This window comes from Sinocyclocheilus grahami, unplaced genomic scaffold (genome assembly GCF_001515645.1).
Source record: "Sinocyclocheilus grahami isolate Dianchi unplaced genomic scaffold, SAMN03320097.WGS_v1.1 scaffold1450.1, whole genome shotgun sequence".
Taxonomy (NCBI): domain Eukaryota; kingdom Metazoa; phylum Chordata; class Actinopteri; order Cypriniformes; family Cyprinidae; genus Sinocyclocheilus; species Sinocyclocheilus grahami.
Genome location: NW_015506629.1, coordinates 171,582 through 191,711, shown reverse-complemented (window position 1 = coordinate 191,711; position 20,130 = coordinate 171,582). Strand labels below are relative to the sequence as shown.

Here is a 20,130-nt window from a genome sequence, read left to right as displayed (position 1 = left end):
ATATATATATATATATATATATATATATATATATATTTGCATTCAATGTTCAATATTAATGCTTAAAATTTTTGTGGAAAGCATGTTACATGTTTTTTCAGGATTCTGAAATAATTTTGTTGTGTTTTTGTTATTTTTATTTTTTTATGTAAAAAAAGTTCATTGTGACTTGTCTCATTTTCTGATTTATTTTCTCGCGATTGTGAGTTTATCTCTCACAATTCTGAATTTTCTCAGAATTGCACTATGCAAAGTCACAATTGCATTATAAAGTGAGAATTGTGAAATATAAACTTGAAATCCTTAGAAGTCAAGTCAGAATTGAGAGAAAACATTTCAGAATTGTGAGTTTATGTTTCGCAATTCTAAGAAAAAAGCTGCAATAAAAAGTTGCAATTACCCTTTTTTGTTTTATTTTTTAACATATATATTTAAATGTAATTTATTAATTTTATTTCAGTAATTTTATTACATCAAGTTTAACTTAAAGTAAAATTAATTTTATTTCAAGTAACATTTTTTTAGGGTTTTACTTTTAGTTTTATTCAAATATAATATCCCAGATACACACTGTAAGTAAATAAATAAATAAATACACAAGTTCAAAGATAAACAAAGAATTGTTTATAAACAAAGTAAATTTTTCAAGAAAAGTATATTTCAGTCTTTTTGTCCAATGCATTACTTGCTGATTTTTTTAATTAATTGTGAAATTTACTAGCAATTTCTGAGTGAAAAATTGTTTCTACACTGTTTTTTTTTTTCAGTGTATACTGTATATATACACACATACACACACAAACACAAAACATACATGCTTTTTATGTGTTACAGAGACCTCCAGAAGGGGCAGCACTGATCCTGAATGAGCAAAACTCTATGCATTTAATTTCATGGGAAAGAGATAATGCCATCATTATATGATAGATCAGGTCTCTGATGTCATAGATTAACGCAATTACACAGACGGTACATTGGAAGAACACAAGGGGGTCATAGTGTCTCCAGCAAGCGTTTGCCCCAGCTGCTCTTACTGGCACAGATCCACCCCTCGTCCGCCCCACTCATAATCTGAGCATCTGTCCGTATGTCTTACATACTGAGATACTGCTGCCCACTGCTCAACAGTGGGTGTGCCGTTCATCCACAATTTGTCTCTCAATCTGTTTTATTCAGCTGAGGTTTTCCCGTGGAGTGGGTTAAACATCACATCTAATTACTCAATGGCTTAATTGTTGTTAAACGGCCTGTCCTTTCATTGCAATTAATTTGTTTGCCTAAAATGCAAAAAAAAAAAAAAAATCCGTTCTTTACCAATCTTATTAGTCTCAATTAGCAACTGTTCATTACTAATACAGCAACTTCTGAAAAAAAAGAGCTAAGAGAATGCATGATGTTTAAAGGGACAGTGTAACCGAAAATGAAAATTCTGTCATCTTTTACTAAACATCAAGTTGTTCCAAACCTGTATGGGTTTCTTTCTTCTGTTAAACACAAAAGAAGATATTTTGAAGAATTTTGGTAATCAAATAGCTGTTGGTCCGCATTGTATGGAAGCTTGTTTTCGCCACTGAATAAAAATAAAAAAGTTAACTGCAACTTTTTGTCTCGCAATTCTGACAGAATTGCAAGATATAAAGTCAGAATCGCATAATATAAACACAATTAATTGTGAGAATAAGTTAGAATTCCTGAGAAAAAAAGTTTATATCCCACAATTCTGACTTTATAACGTGCAATTGCGAGTTTATATCACACAATTCTGAGAAAAAAGTCAGAATAGTGAGACATAAAAAAAAAATTGCAATTACTTTTTATATTTTTTTATTCAATGATGGAAACAGGCTTCTATGCCACTGACTACAACAGTGTGGAAAACAAAATTAACACAAAAGAAAGAAACTCGAAACAAATTTGAAGCAACCTGAGGGTAAGTAAATAATGACAGCATTTTCATTTTTGTGTGAGCTATCCATTTACTTTACTTTACTTTAATTTTTTACTTTAATTTATTGTCCACAAGTGGAAATTTGTCTTTGGCTTCACAACACATTATAACAAGACCAATATACTAAAATCACTTAAAACAACAACTAACCAACTAACTAACTAAATAAATAAATAAATAAAAATATAGGCTCAGCATTTCACTTAGCATGCATTTAAAGTTCTCTATATATTCCTCTTCCAAAAATGCATCTTGCATCTGTCTTACAAAACTCTCCCTCACATCTAAACCTGACGTAACCTCGTAAAAGTCTTCATTACTTAGAACTTACTAATGCTCCACGCAGCAGGTCATCCATCTCCTAACTAGTTCACATAAGGACATGCGACTCATTTTACTTAAAGGTTTGTGAGAAGAAATAAAATGACAGAGAGTTTGATTCCATGTTTTGGATGGAGAATAACCTTTATCTGCTCTATTATTGTGGTCTGAATGGATTAGACACTCATTTTCCCATTAAAAACATTTGGAGAGGCTTTCTTTTATGCGCTTTTATCCTGTAAGAGGGGGATTATGCAGCACAGCTGGAAGCTTCAGAAAGTGAATTACAATTTTCGATTCTGACAGGTAGCAAGTGAGCAACATGCCTGCAAATCATCTTCAAGAACAGCTTGCCCCGGTGAGAACCCACCTGCTCCCTCTTCAAAACAGCCACCTCACTTCAATTTGAGTTTGTATATCTCACAAACACTCTTTTCAAATGAAGGATCTTCAAGAGTTCTTTGTTGCAATTTGGTTGCACCACGTGGAACTTCAAGGCTATGAATCTTTTTTTGTTAAATCATTTATTTTATTTTAGTTTATTGCACTCATGTACATTTACATTGATGCATTTAGCAGACAATTTTATCCAAAGTGACTTATATTGCATACATTACTTCATGCATTAATTTACAGACATTCACTGTAAAAAAAAAAAACATGATTTATCACATCTTTTTTTGTCAAATTAACTTAGCTAATTAATGTTGTTCAGATAACATAATACTTTGTTCCTGTTTTGTTGTGTTTTTCTCCCTATGTGCTTCCCGTGACCCAGTTTCTCTCTTGTTTGATTGAGTTCATTTGGTTCAGGTGTATCTCGTCGTTTTCCCTCGTTTAGTCTTGCATTTAAAGTGTTGTCCGTTCCTTTGTCTGGTGTTAATGTCATTTCATTGCTTCAAGTTGTGTGCTACGTGTGTCTCTTGCCTGCCCTGTGTTCCCTGCTTTGTGGTTCATTAAAGATCATTCGTCTCCGCGCTCTTCATTCCAACACAGCTGTAACGTGACACCAAACAACCATATTACCTATACTTAAAAGTATAGGTAATATATTGCATATAAGTCACTTTGGATAAAATTGTCTGCTAAATGCATCAATGTAAATGTACATGAGTGCAATAAACTAAAATAAAATAAATGATTTAACAAAAAAAGATTCATAGCCTTGAAGTTCCACATTTCATTAGAATGTTCTAAATAAGCTGGAATGATCTTTAGTTAACAGATGATAATCAAAATAGTAAAAAAAAAAAATAAATATATATATATATATACAGTATATATATATATATATATATATATATATATATATATACTGTATATATATATATATAAAAATCCAGCTACTTCAACTGTATATATATATACATACAGTACACTTAACTAACTTACTTTTAATGCAAATTATTTGGCCATTCAAAATAAAAAATAAAATAAAATACATTATTGTAATTTCAATATACCATAAAGTATTTATTTTTAACTTCATTTTACTTTTTATCACAAAACATATATTACTTAAATGAAATAGCTAGATTTTAATAAAAAACTAAAAAGATAAATAAATGAACAAACAAACAAAAATGGTTTACAAACCACAGACTTTTACAGTTGAGCCTTTGTATACTTTCATTTAAAAACTAATCAAGTCATATCAAATAACTACAGCCTAATCAGACACAGATGGTTGTGATCGGTGGATATTTTGACTACAGTATTCCAGACACTAAATAAAGCCCCAAAAGCTCTTCCATAGAAATACTGCAGAGCTTCATGAACAAGTTGTTTACGCTGTATTTAATTGCAAGGCAGAAATAAACAGTTTTTCCATTTACGTCGTTTGAAAGATGACAGCGGTGAAAAATGGAGTTTTCAAATGAAGACCGTAAGTGCTGACTGAATCACAATCCACTATTGATGCTGCTTTTCCTGCACTCAACTCTCTGTGTGCCATAATTGAGATATTTTTCCTTGACTTTGTCCTTGTGTCGATGCGGATATATGCGAGCAGTCACGGCTAATGATGAGGAACAGATTGTAATGATTGTTAGCACAAGACAAAACTGATATTTTAGTAAATGTCCTTTTTTTGTCATATTTAACTCGATAATTTTCCGTTTCCACCAATGCTAATATCTCACTTGAGCATCTGCTCACCAGCCCAGTGTTTCACAGCAAATTAATGCCTGACATTTGCCGAAGTGAATCCATATGTTTTGGAGGTCTTCGGTAACAGCAGAACTCGGTGTCGTATTCAAATACCATCAGGAGTTTAGCAGAATGCTACAAACAACCATAAATACACAGGAAGGAGAAACAACGGGCTGTATATGAATCATCAGTGACCTTTCAGGCATTTCGCACACTTTCTCTTGCCGGCCAGCTTGGAGGAAAGAAAATTAGAAAAGAGGCAAAGATGAAGGAAGGAGAGCTAATTAAACCAAACCGCAGAGCAAGCGATCTCCATGTTCTGTAATTATCTGCAAGGCTTTATTTCGGCCGGTCGGGGTGTGGAAGAGGTAGATGGCTAACAGCAGACGAGATTGAGCTTGGTGGCAAAAAAGTGATGTAGATGAATCCGCAAAGCAGTAATTAGAAGCTGGTAATTAAATGCACTTGGTGCATGAAATAATGCAAACACAGCTTCCTGAGCTATTGTCAGTGTCTGCTTTTTTCTCTCACGTCTGATTCCTGAGCTCACCTTTAGCTGAGTGAATCTCACAAAACCTGAAGAAAAGAGAAAGATATAAGACATTGTATTTGCCTGCAAGAAAACGATGCTGATAGTAGCATGAAATTATAATGAAATGTGTAGTAAAGTATCAATATTTCAGTGCACACTAAATGTTTTAATTTGGTGTTGGATAATGAACCCTCACCATAAAAACTAAATAAAATAAAAACAGGACTTTTATTATGTATTATATATCGCCTGCTCCTCACACTTATTAAGAAATTAGTCACTATGAGATATGCTATTGCAAATATTGACTTCTCTAAGATCAAATGACAGACCATTTGTCAAGATTTAAAAATATGTCTATTTGTACTTTTTTCTTAATTAATTTATTTCCATTCTTCCTTTATTTTCATAAAAATCAAGCACAATTTCTCACCCCGATCTCATTACTGTAATGGAAAATAAATAGAAGCTTCAATCAATTAGGTTCAATATTTGACTTCTGTTTTGCAATAAAAATATGTTAGTGACTAATTTCTTAATTGAAATGTGAAGTAAAATATTGATGTGAAGTATAGTAACCATTGATATTTCGGTGAAAACCAAATAGTACATAATAAAAGTTCTGTTTTGATTTTATGTACACTCCTCACACTAATTAAGAAATTAGTCAGTGAAATATATTGTTATTGCAAAGCTGAAGTCTTAGACTAAATGACAAATGAGTTTGTCAGAATTAAAAAGGATTTTAACGTTACATATATTCAGAAGAACATTTATATATTTATAAAAAAACAAAAACAAACAGAAAAACAGAAACAGCTTACTAGAGCCCCACTAGTTCACATTGAACATGTATTTATTCATTTATTTACTTACTTACTTTTAAATAAATAAATGTATTTATATATTTATTTATGAATAATGTATCATCCAAAGATCAATCTCATTACTGTAAAGATAAAGAAGATGGATGGATAGATGGATGGATAGATTGTTACATATATGACAATATTTAATGTAAATATTTTCTTTAATGTATGATGATTTCATCATAATAATGATCACAAATTCGATGCAATTTCATTTGCTTTATTGCTTGCTTAAAATTTCTGGCTTCACACAGCTAATTGATCATTCATCCCCTTGTCATCTTTTCATTTTTATCTGTTCTGTCCATCAGTTGTTATTTCTCCTCTCACATTCTCATATTTTATTTCTGCGTGCATGAATCTGATGCCAGAATGAGAGGTTGTTTCAGAAGTCACACAAAGTGCAAACTTCAAAACCAAAGAGGATTAGTTTGACAGTGCATGCTGGCCGAGTAAAAATAGAGAGGGAGACAGAGAAAGAGGGAGAAGATTACAAGAGTTTGCTTTTTTTTCTTGTGGATTGGAGCAACAGGCAATAGCAAAAAGCTCTCGATCACTTAGATATCTATCCTAACACAACACTACGGGCAAATAGATACTCCAGCTTCTCAGCAGGCTGGTATTGCCAGATCAGCACCTTGCTTGCTCAGTCAGTCAGTCAGTCAGTCAGTCAGTCAGTAGCATTTAAGGTAATCTCCGCTACAGACAACACAACAGGCAATTCAGCACCACGGACAGCGGCTCCCTCCTCACACTGAGCTGATGCCTGAACAAACTGTCTGAGAGGCTCCACAGAGATACATAAGGAAACGTCATGTCTGTAATAACTGGGAAATGTCTGCTGATATTGTCTGAAATGACAGCTAGTTATGCTAGTAATGCTTCTGACATGATAAAAGACAAAGTGATCTCATTAGTATTTGTACATATCTACAAGTCTAAATATTCTGATTGAAATAAAACATGTGAACAATTTCAGTGTTTGGACAGATTGCAACGTACATATTTACAGCTTTAGAGATATATCTCTAAAATATTTATGAATATTTATGAATCCTCTTTTCAGTTTTATAGATTGATTTTTACAGATTGTAATTGTAATAAAAATGTATACAATGTATGAAAATGTTTAATGCCACTGTAATGCAAAAAAAAACAACTCTCAGCTACAAATAGTGTATAATATATACATATATACATATATATATATATATATATATATATATATATATATATATAAATCCAGCTACTTCAACTTAAAAAATTAAAGGCAGCAACCTAACTCAAGTTTTTAAATCTAGTGAAATTGGCTATAGAAGTCATTTCAACTTAAATTATATTCAAACGGACTTAAAAAACAAAGTTGAATATATATATATACATACAGTGCCTTGTGAAAGTATTCATACCCCATTCATTTTTTCACATTTTGTTATAATGCTGCCTTATGTTAAACTGCTTTAAATTACTTTTTTCCACATAAATCTACACTGCATACACCACACTGACAAAGCAAAAACAGAATTGTCACAATTTCGTAAATGTATTAAAAGGATCATATGATGTTGCTAAAAAGAACATTATTTGGTGTATTTGGTGTAATGAAATGTGTTTATGTGGTTTAAGGTAAAAGAACACACAATATTTTCCACATAATGTACATTATTGTTTCTCCTCTATGCCCCGCCTTTCCGAAACGCGTAGATTTTTACAAAGCTAATCGGTCTGAAAAGCGAGGTGTGCTCTCATTTGGCCAGCTATCCAGTGCGTTGTGATTGGCCGAATACTTCAAGCGTGTGACAGACATTTTACGCCCCTTACCATATTGTGATGCCTTGTCCTGGCACGACGAGACAAAAATATTAAAACCCATTATAAACGAGGCATTTGTTGCATCCAGTGGGGACATAATCACGGATTATAATGATTTATAGTGTTTTTTACGCATTGCATTGCATCGCGCCGCGTAAACATAAAACCATGTCTGCGTTTGTGATCGGAGAAATTACAAACTACTAACAGTACTCTACACTGCTCAAAACTCGCGTTTGAATCGTCAGTGGCAAATTATTTAAATATAAAAACATACTTACAGTCTGTGAATCAGAACAGCCGGCATTGTATTCTACTCTACCAGGATCAGGAAACAGTCCTCCATAGAATGCGCTGGACACATCGGAATAGTTGGGTTGAACTGTTCTGGAACAGTGTTGTAAATACAACTTAACCACTGATTTCTAGTCGTGTCCTCTTTTGGAAGGCCAAACAAAGTAGTTTCACTTTCACAACGAAACACAGTGTCACACATGTCGGGCTAGAGTGAGCGGAGGCCGGAGGCCTAGAGTGAGCAGAGACCGACGGCTAGATTGAGCAGCGGCCGGCGGCCTAGAGTGAGCGGAGGCCGGCTTGAGTGAGCGGTGGCGGGCGGGCTTGCGGCAACCACATGTGACGACCCCGGGCTGGACTCCACTTCGTCCACGGTGAAAGCCGATCCGGTGATCCACAGCGTGAAGTTGATGTATTTCCTCAGTGACCAGCACGGATCAGCTCCAGGCATGACGAAGCGGATATTGTCATCTTTTGGAAGCCCAAACAAAGAAGTTTCACTTTCACAACGAAACACACAGTGCCTTCACGACATGGCGGCGGCTGCAACAACAATACTATACAGCGAGAATGAAAGTTACGCCTTCTTTCTGTGCATGAACATTTGGGCGGCGTTATGCAAATCTTCCCACATAGTGACGTAGACATGTGGGGGCATGTTAGAACGAGCCATTTTAGGTAGGTGTGGCTGACTCTTAACTTTTATAAAGAATATCTCTTTGGATTTGAGACTTTAGTCTTTGCAACTTTACAGATCTTCTTTATGCACCAAGAGCTTGTAACACTCCAAAGTGAAAGGAAAAATTTAAATCTCATCATATGACCCCTTTAAAAATAAAAAATAAAATGAAATAAGTACATTTCCTTCAAACTTGATGCTTGGAATTGAGGTTCATCAGACCAGAGACTCTTGTTTCTCAGAGTCTGAGAGTCCTTTAGGTGTTTTTATGCAAAATCCAAGTGTGTTTTCACTTGTCTTCACTGAGGAGAAGATTGAGTCTGACCACTCCGACATAAAGCCCAGATTGGTGGAGTGTTGCAGTAATGTTTGACCTTCTCCAGATTTCTCCCATCTGCATATATGATCATGGAGCTCAACTAGAGTGACCATCATGTTCTTGGTCACCACTCTAACCAAGACCCTTTTCCATTAGTTGTTCAGTTTGGCCAGGAGGCCAGCTCTAGGAAGAGTCCTGGTTGTTTCAAACTTCTTCCATTAAGGGTAACATAGACTACATGCTTCTGTGACCCTTCTTCCTCAGATGTGTGGCTTGACACAAACCTGTTTCTGAACTTTACAGGCAGTTATTTTGACCTCAGTGCTTGGTTTTTGCTCTGATATGCATTATCAGCTGTTAGACCTTTTATTAAGATGTGTGTGCCTTTCCAAATCATACCCATTCAATTGAATTTGCCACAGGTTAACTTCACTCGAAGTGTAGTAACATCTACAAGCAATTTGAATTCTCCTGAGCTAAATTTCAACTGTCCCAGATATGAATACTTATGCAATGGAATAATTTAAGTTTTTTATTTTTAATAACTTTGCAAAGATGTTAAAAAACAGTTTTTTTGCTTTACCATTATGGTGCATGGAGTATGAATTGGTGTGGGAAAAAAGTAATTTAAAGCAGTTTAGCATAAGGAAGCAACTTAACATATATATATATATATATATAAACTAAAATCAGTCTATCAAAAAAATCTAAAATCGGTATCTAAGAATAGTGTCAAAAAACCATAGCATTAGTATATATGAAAAAACTCTCAAATTTGTGTACGTAAAAAAAAAGTAAATAAATAAATCAGTGTCTATCAAAACATACAAACATCAATTTTGAATGCTAATGAGATCATGTAGCACAACATGCATTATTTGATAATTTTAATAAATCCAAGACACACACATGCATGCACATACACACACACACACACGCACGCACACAGGTTTGCTTTTGTGAAAAGTGGGGACATCCCATAGGCGTAATGGATTTTATACTGTACAGACCGTATATTCTATTGCCCTACACCAACCCTACCCCTAAACCTACCCCTCACAGGAAACTTTGTGCTATTTCAGATTTTCAATACACTCCATTCTGTGTGATTTATAAGCGTCTTGAAAAGTGGAGACATGGGGTAATGTCCTGAAAAGTCCCCTTCTCCTTGTAATACCTATGTCATACCTTTGTCATTATACAAATTTATGTCCTCATTTGTCACAAAAACGCGCGCACACACACACACACTCACACAGAGAGAGAGAGAGAGATCACACAGTCATTTATATTTTAAATGATGTTTTCTAGCCACTCTATGCGTCCCTGTCATCCCTATTGAGGGGAAAAAGATGTTCACTTGCATAATGCACAAGGCCCAGAGGACACTACATTACAACTACTGCTTAAAATCAAAGCACACAATCTCTCAGCCCTTCCATTTGCAACAGCGTCACTTCTTTCATTTGCTAACTGCTTGCTGATGAATAAAATATGGAACCGAATTTAGTCACATGTTGATTTGTTGGACGCATATGCAATTTTTCTCTTTTGCTTTAGAGGGTAGAATTTCAATTGAGACATGAAAGCTGACATCGGCTCAACAATGAAATATGTAAAGGAGTTATATGTTATTCAAACAGGACAAAGGGCTTAAAGTGAGGCACAAGAAATTAAATGTCATTCTCTTTTTTTTTTGCTCCATGTGCAACACGTGCAAAATAACACCAACGGAGAGCCCCTCTCTGTAAGTAATGTTTCATTTACAATATTAGTGGCTCAGTATGGAGGACATATTTGACCGATTGTTCATGACAGAGTAACATTTGGGTCAGTAGCTAAACTTAGCCTACAATTAGTAAGAAAGAGCTTGGGGTTCTTAATGACCACTGAGATAAATTAACATCTGTTTCATGTGTGCGCTGAAGAAAAAAGCAATGCTCTGTATTGCACACGACTGTGACAGTTCCTCTTCAGGAACTCGAGTTGCGTCGACAAACGCTAGGGGAACGCCTTCTGCGATCCACGCTCTGAATCGTATGTGAAATCAGTCTAATAGCTGAACGGGACGTCACGGCGGATGACGTCATGACCAGGAAGCTATAAAAGCACGTGCGAGTTATTGAAGTGCAGAGGATGGATTCAATGATGGCGGAGTAGAACTGTTTCAGCAGCTCCTGTGGCAGGTTGAACTTCCTCAGCTGGCGAAGGAAGTACAACCTCTGCTAGGCCTTTTTCACAATGGAGTCAATGTGAGTGTCCCACTTCAGGTCCTGAGAAATAAGCAGCATATATATATATATATACTATAAATACACACACACACAAACACACACACACTGTAAAAAATATGTAAAAATAAAGAATGTGCAGGTTTTTTAGTTTTATTTTATTACAGGTTATTACATTGTTTTATTTATTCTTTTTACAGGTGTTTTACTTGTATTTTAAATTTTTACCTTCATTGCGTTGTGGTTAGCAGAAATGTCTGTGAAATTTATGGATAATGTCTTTTTTTTACAGTATGGGTAAATTTTTAAAACCAATACACCATTTGCAATTTGCTTCACAATTGACACTGATATAAAATTATTTAAATATATGTACACACACTTGAGACTTACTTGACACTTGAGAAACTTTCATAGCCTAGTGAATCACGTGGAAGGTCTTGAGAGACTGCTTTGTGAAGGACACTCTTCAGTGCATCCACAGAAAAATGAAACGTTTTTTTTTAGACCAATTCTTTGAAAAACACACTACCACAAATTAAACCTCAGTTCCAGGAACTGCACCAAAAGAGCAAGCATTTGTTAACAAATTATTTTCTTCTGAAGTTTGTTCAGAACATTCAAAAAATAAATAAAAAAAGAAGAAGAAAAAGTTCTTAAAGGTGCATAAACATACTGTATAACACGACTTTCCATCACCAATAATCATCACAATTTCATGAATACTAAAACTACTACCTAGAGATGAGAAAGTCTAAAAGGACAGGAAATCCGAGAGCAACAACAGGCTGTATTAGTTATATATTGGGCTAAATCTAACAAGCTCTTCTTGTTTGCGTGTACAAAAATTGGCTCTTTGGAGATATGTGGCCTTTGGCCGATCCAAATACATCTCATATTGATCAAAGCCACAGCTAATTCCATTACCCAATACTACGGAGTCATGCACGCCTCGACGGAGCAAATTATTATACTTGCCTAAATGCTCCATTAAATCTGTTGGACTAACACTTCATACAGCATGAAGCTTCCTTTAAACAAATAAACAATCATAATGCCATCTAGTTCTTCCTCATCCTCAAGCACCACACAGTATGCAAACTTTCTGCATGAAATACTCAGATGACTTGTTACATTTACCAAAGTGTGTAGTATGCAATCAGAGCACACTGCAGGATAAACTGTTTCCCACAATGCAATGTGCTTGACATGGCCTTCCATTTACAGTGTGATGAATGAACAGGAAACTATGTCATTTTTAAGTTTTAAAGGGGTCATATGATGCTATTTTAAAGATCGATATTTTGTGTATTTGGCGTAACAGAATATGTTGACATGCTGTATTGTTCAAAAAACACATTATTTTTCAAATACTGTACATTATTACTGTACATAGTATGTCCTCTATGCCCCGCCTCTCTCAAACACGTCATTTTCAACAAAGCCCCCTCCTTTGACAAGTGCAGTCTGCTCTGATTGGCCGAACACCACAAGCACGCGTCGGAAATGTAACGCCCCTTACCATAATCGCAAACATCAGCTTTCATAGTAAATATCAAGACAGTTAATAATGTCATTAGTTTTACCATCAGTTCAAGCCGAAAGGGCAACAGACGCGTGACAGACACAGTGATGATGCAGTACACAAGCCGCGGTTAAGACAGCTGACGTGCTATGATTTCTGACAGACAGTTCACTCTCCTGTGATGTGACCCTGTTCCCTTCACACACACACAACGCGTTACTCTGTGTGGCGCAAAACTCCGCATTTGAACAGTCAATAGCAAATACTTAAACTAATAACAAAACATACTTACAGTAGCTGATTCAGAAGCGCCAGATTGTCATAACAAAGTCGGAATTGACCTTTTTTTTTTTTTTTTTTAGAAGTAGCCTTTGTGCACATCCAGCCTTGTACTCTTCCAGGTTCAAAAAAACTCATAAAATGCGTTGCACAAATTCGAACATCTGGGTTGTGCTGTTCTGTTGTAAATAAATCTTAACCAATGATTCCTTTTGCATCTACTTCCGGAAGGCCAAATAAAGTGCTTTTGCTTTCGCCTAGAAACACACAGCATCTCCCTGACATGGCTGCATCAACACGACGACTGCTGTTCCTGAAACCACGCCTTCTTTCTTTGCGTGAACATTTGGGCGGCGTTATGCAAATCTTCCCACATCGTGACGTAGATATGTGGGGGCGTGTTAGAACGAGCCGTTTTAGGTAGGCGTGGTTGACTCTTAACTTTTATAAAGAATATCTCTTTGGATTTGAGACTTTACAAGCTCTTGTGCATAAAGAAGATCTGTAAACTTGCAATCACATCATATGACCCCTTTAAGACATTTTCCCAGTCACTGCACTCAATTTGAAGGCCTTTGAAAAACTGAAGACATTTTTTTTAAAGAATAAAAGAACTGAATTAAATTGCCATATCTAATTACCACTTGCCTATTTAAACAAGAGGATATGGAATATTAACATACTAAGCAGGATATATATATGTATGCACTCACACACATATTTTATATATAATAAAACCCAACAGGATCATAAAAAGTATTATTTTTACCACAATCAATAACATGTTAAAATCACAAAATTGTGAATTGTTAGTATGTTTCCTCATTCTCCTCACTCTTTCTCTTTCCTCCGGAAAAATACAGGCTATATATATATATAATGTGTGTTGTGTACAGTGATTATTTAAATAGGCACATACAATTTCATAATGCATAAAAAATACAATCATATCCTTTTATCTGAAGCACCAATTCCATCCTGCTATCAGAAGCACCACTATCAATTTCAATTTCACAATCAGGGAAGAAAATGTCTTTCCTGAATAAAACTATTATCTTAGCCACCTGATACATCACACTATCGCACATGTCTGGAATAACAAGAGCTCCTGGAAGCTGATGACTGGCATGTGGCTGGACGCTCCATAAGGCAAAGGTAATGTTTTATGAGCCGCCGTTCATTCGCATTCTCTCCAGTTAAGGCCAAATAGCACTTAAACAAATGCAAATAAGTGTGAATCAGTGCCAGACTGCAGGCCTTTCACCAGATCTGATCCAGACATCCCAATGACACCCAAATTACCACAACCTCGCTCACCGGCTGACACGACCTCACTTTAACCGCCGAAATACAGATCAATACAGTCTCCTCATGTTCCGACTCAATTACTCCTGAAATAAAATCAACCTGAAAGTTTACAGATCCATTAGCCGGACTAAACTCAACATTAGACCAGTCAGCAAGGTTATTACAATAAACTAAACCATAAAAAAACCACACACACAATCAGCCAGGGTTGTTATAGTTAGCTAAAATTATATATATGATATATGTAGTATATCATAGATGTACTAAGATATATATGAGAATATATATTATTTAAATTTAGTTTAGTACTACAATATCTACAAATAAAACTGGATTTAAATATTTTTTTTTTTACAAACAAATCTGGCTATATATTACTATACTGAAACTATACTATACTGAAAAAAACACATAATATTACAAAGAAAAAAACTCATAATATTATCTCAGTAATACTAAAATATCACAAAAGTACTAAAAACATTCAACCAGAAATGTCTGCTGTGACATACGTACTATAATATGATTCATACTGTTGCGATGATATAAAATGATTCATATTTTGGTCACCCAACTACATGCGGTTTGATTGAAAAAGCACAAAGCTTTATAAGCATTTCTGAGAGGAGATGAAGGGTCATTAAAATGCTTTGAGAGGAAGCAACAATCCTTTATTAGAAGTGTCTGGAATATGTGCACTAAAAATGATTTTTAGCAATTATTTGAATGATCATGATCGTGTCTTTAGTGATATTTCACCAATGTAATGGTTCGCTTCTGTGTTTACGCATCTGTTGTGGGCGGATTTGATTGGTCCTGTCTGCACATTTGTGACACATCTAATAAACAATGTTGCTGTCTTTAACCTTCAAAATACAGGTGTCAATGCTTCTTTCATTTTAAACACAAACAAATCTACAAAACTACATTCAGAGACATTGATAAAGGGTTATAAACCAAAAATAAATAAATAAAATGAAATAAAATAATGAAAGTTTGTGAACAGTTTGAGCCAAAAATCATAATATTCAATATTTATAATTGATTATTCAGATTTTTCAAGAGAGTTTTGGTGTGACCAACACATAAATGGTAAATGAAATGGTAACTAATGGTAACTAATGTCAAATCTACAGCATTTATTAATCTTAGTTAATATTAATTTAAGTAGTTGCATGTTAACTTTATTTAATGCACTGTGAAACCAGTGTAATTTTAATATTATATACCAAGGGTGTCCAAACTCGGTCCTGGAGGGTCGGTGTCCAGAAGAGTTTAGCTCCAACCCCAATTAAACACACCTGAACCAGATAATAAAGCTCTCACTAGGCATTCTAGAAACTCAAAGGCAGGTGTGTTGAGGCAAGTTGGAGCTAAACTCTGCAGGACACCGGCCCTCCAGGACCAAGTTTGGACACCACTGTTATATACCATAGTATGCATTAATATTTTGATTTCACTGATTTCACTATATATATACTTTATTATTATCACTATATATACACTATATTTGTGCTTTTATAATTTTTCTTTATTTATTTTAGCACTTAAAGTTACCATTTTTAACCTTTAAGCCTTGTTTGTAAAATCAGATGGACACCAAGGAACCACATTTTAATTTTAAATTTGGTTTAAGTTTTAGTCATTGTTTCAGTAAAATGTGCTTTTGTCAATTTTAATTCATCTTTTTTTTAAATTCTATTTAGCGTTTATCTATTTTGTTTCAGTTTTAGTTTTAGTAATTTCAGTACTTCAACTTCAACTTAAAATATCTCTATTTTTATTTCCATTTAAGTTTTGTAATTTTACTATTTCAAGTTAGCCTACATCTAAAAAATAATTCTATTTAACTTTATTTTATTTGTATTTTGTAACTTTAGAACTTCAGCCTAAATTTCAAAATATTTATATTAAGCTTTATTTATTTTATTTCTATTTAATTTTAGTCATTTATAACTTTTTTTAAAATTTTAACATATTTCTATTTAATTTTAATTTATTTTCATTTCTGTTTTAATTTGAGTAATTGTAGTACTTCAACCTAAACTTGAAAATATTTCTAATAATTAATTTGTATTTCTATTTTAACTTAGTAATTTTAGTACTTCCAATTAAACTTGAAAATATTTCTATTCAGATTTTTATTTTTATTTTCTGTTTTTTTCAATAAAAATTTTAGTAATTCAAATTAAAAGTATTGCTGTTTAGCTTGCATTTATTTTATTACACTTTTAGTTTTAGTAATTTTAGTACTTAAAGTTATTTTATCTCAGTCAGTTGTCAAAGTGGCATTTCTAATTTTTGTTGAAGTTTTGTTTGCAAAATCAGATGCAAACCACAGACCCACACAAATCTGTCTAAAAATGATGAATTCAAATTTACTTCAAAGGTCTAAAGCTTAAAGTCGGCATGAACGGAAGTTGCAATTGTCTTTTCTTCTCTACTGTGAAACGGCATCTGAAATGAGAGGGCGGGACTTGATTTCGTCCTTCGGGAATTGATTGGATCTTTGGAAGTTGGGGCGTTGCTAACAAAATGGAGGCAGATCCGAATGCCAGTTTGCAGTTTGTGGTGGGGGATTTCTCTCCACTGGATTCACAGCCGACACCCAAGCATGAATAAATGTTTTATTTATCAAGGATGACGATGACGATCAACGGCACAAAGCATGCCTAAACAGCGTGTGCGCACAGACGCGAGAGAGAGAGAGAGAGAGAGAGAGAGAGAGCGAAAGAGAGACTGCCTGAATGACTGAGCGTGTCCTCCATCAGGTTAAGTCAAACTCATGAACAAAATTAGTTTGCGATGTCCTAAGAGTAATGTTGTCTTAATATCCTAATATCTTTTCAATGTTTAGGGGTAACGTACTCCCTCATGACTGGGGTCAGTGCTATAAAGTGAAGCATCAGCTTCAGCTTTTCCCCCTGTCCTTTATCCCAGCGTTTACCCCTCACCTCACAAGCTCCGCCCTTGCGCCATAGCTCGTGACCGGAAGAGAAGACGAGTCGTTTTGAGGGGGAGGGGAGGTTAACGTTTTTTATTAAAAATTATGAGGGCACATGCATTTAAAAAAAAAAAATAATGAAGTGCATGGATAAATGATTTATAATAAACAGTGCAGTATTCAATTAAAAAATAAGAATTTTCAATTTTGATTTCATGGTGACTTTAAACGCAGTTTGGACGTGGATGAAGGGAGAAGTGAAATGAAGTGAGAAACTGGCACGAACCGTCGCTCTATAAATTGTCCCGATTGTCTGTAGAAATCTCCCAGTGAATGTCGGCCCATTAAAAGATTCATATTTTATGTTTATGGACAGTGCAATCTGCTGAAATGATGGTAACACTGATTGCTCACCTTTGACACACCTTGCGGCTCTGTGAGGACGGCAGATGTGTATTAGTTAAAGCAGTGTTTAGCTCTGGCCTCGTGCGCTCGATGTCCGTCCACAGCGGCGGTTGACTTTGCACAACACTCTCTTAACTGACGCTCTGAGTGCCATTATGTCAGGTGCTGTGCTTCACTTATTAATGAAATGGGTCTCTTGGCAAACCCTGTGATTTAAACTGCCAGCTGGAATCCCATTCAATCTCAGGGACTGTTGTGGAGCGAAAACAGCGGAAGCCATTTCAGACAAAACGGCGTATCTCTTTTGGTTGGTCATGGATAGTTGCATTGGGGGAACTGGAGTCTTTCAGCAAACTTTTCACAGAAGCTGTTTGAATCCATTTCATGGAATGCATGTGCCATTTTACATATATACAAACTATTATATTATATTATATTATATTATATTATATTATATTATATTATATTATATTATAAAAAAATGCAATGATTTAACATGAAATAATAAAATATTATAATATAATATAATAATTATATTTTTTCATATTCACAAACTATTATACAATAAAGTGTTATATTATCAATTATAATAATTTAATTTCATACAATTTTATTACAATTATTTGTTATTTTTAAAATACTGAATAATAAACAATTATAAAACATTATCAAACATTAAATAATTATTATAATTAACTATTATAATGGTATAATAATACATTTGACATATATACAACATACAATAAAGTGTTATAGCCAGCTGGAATCCCATTCAATCTCAGGGACTGTTGTGGAGCGAAAACAGCGGAAGCCATTTCAGACAAAACGGCGTATCTCTTTTGGTTGGTCATGGATAGTTGCATTGGGGGAACTGGAGTCTTTCAGCAAACTTTTCACAGAAGCTGTTTGAATCCATTTCATGGAATGCATGTGCCATTTTACATATATACAAACTATTATATTATATTATATTATAAAAAATGCAATGATTTAACATGAAATAATGAAATATTATAATAATTATAATAATTATATTTTTTTCATATTCACAAACTATTATACAATAAAGTGTTATATTATCAATTATAATAATTTGATTTCATACAATTTTATAATTACAATTATTTATTATTTTTAAAATACTAAATAATAAACAATTATAAAACATTATCAAACATTTAATAATTATTATAATTAACTATTATAATGGTATACTAATACATTTGACATATACAGTATACAACCTATACGATAAAGTGTTATATTATTATTAGTTATAATTATATTTTTACATATTTTCTAAAATAAACTACTAAATATGATAAATATAATTATATAAAATAAAATTATAACAAAAATAATTATTATAATTAACGAGAATAGAATAGAATAGCATAGATTAGAAAAAAAATACTTAATACATGACAGTAATAGATGCTGATTTCAAAATATTAGTAGCAATGTGGAAAGTTGTTCATATGGACATTAAAAATAATAATAATAAAAATGTAATCTGTAATGTAAAATATGTAGTGAAAAGCTGAAGTTCATCACTGTTTTCAACTTTAGTTTATTACGTTCAAATGCATCTTTTTAAGTTGCATTTAATTAATGTTGTGATACAAAAATACTGGTCCGATTAAATTCCAGTTCTATCATCTGACTATTTTATATTATAAAAAGTGTGTAGACAAGCTAGGGCAGGGGTCACCAAACTAAGTCCTGGAGGGCCGGTGTCCTGCAGAGTTTATCTCCAACTCTAATCAAACACACCTGAACCAGCTAATCAAGCTCTTACTAGGTATACTTGAAACATCCTGGCAGGTGTGTTGAGGCAAGTAGGAGCTAAACTCTGCAGGACACCGGCCCTCCAGGACCGAGTTTGGAGACCCCTGAGCTAGGGTTTCAAAATAGCTGAAGAATGAATCTTGAAGTGTGAACAGAGACTAACACTGCGGGGAATCAGTGAAGGAATTACAGCAGAATCAACTCTGTAAATGTGTAACATCTGGTTTGAAATGTAAAGCTTCACGCAGTGCTGGATCTAAATGGAAAGGTAATAACCTGACTGTGAGCGCACGTATCGGTCCTCAGGAGTCGTACAGTTCTCCAAATCAACACTCTCCAGGGCAAACACCCAACTAAAAGCAGATAAAATCACAGCAGAATGTATGTGAAGGGTCAATTAGAGATGCCATATCAATACAAAGTTTTATGTTTGAGACAGACACCAACAGAGAAAAACTTGACCACCCTTTACAAATTTAGTGCAAACTTGTGTTCTTTCAATAATGATAAAAGCCTCATTTCAGAATAATATTGTCATATTGTCTTATTTCAATTATGAAGAAATATACCAAAAGTTTTATTTTCTGATAAATGTTATTATTGTTCAAATTAAACCATATTTTTAATGAATATCATATTATATTATATTATATTATTGTTTATTTTATTTTATTACATTTATATATAATTTATTTAATTTTTTTGATAATTACATATATTATTAA

General features: G+C 34.0%; 1 pseudogene; it reads right to left on the bottom strand.

Annotated features, from left to right (window-relative positions):
• Positions 1–4,170: 4,170 nt before the first annotated feature.
• Positions 4,171–20,130, bottom strand: part of LOC107570381 (maltase-glucoamylase, intestinal-like) — a 75,233-nt pseudogene continuing 59,273 nt past the window's right edge.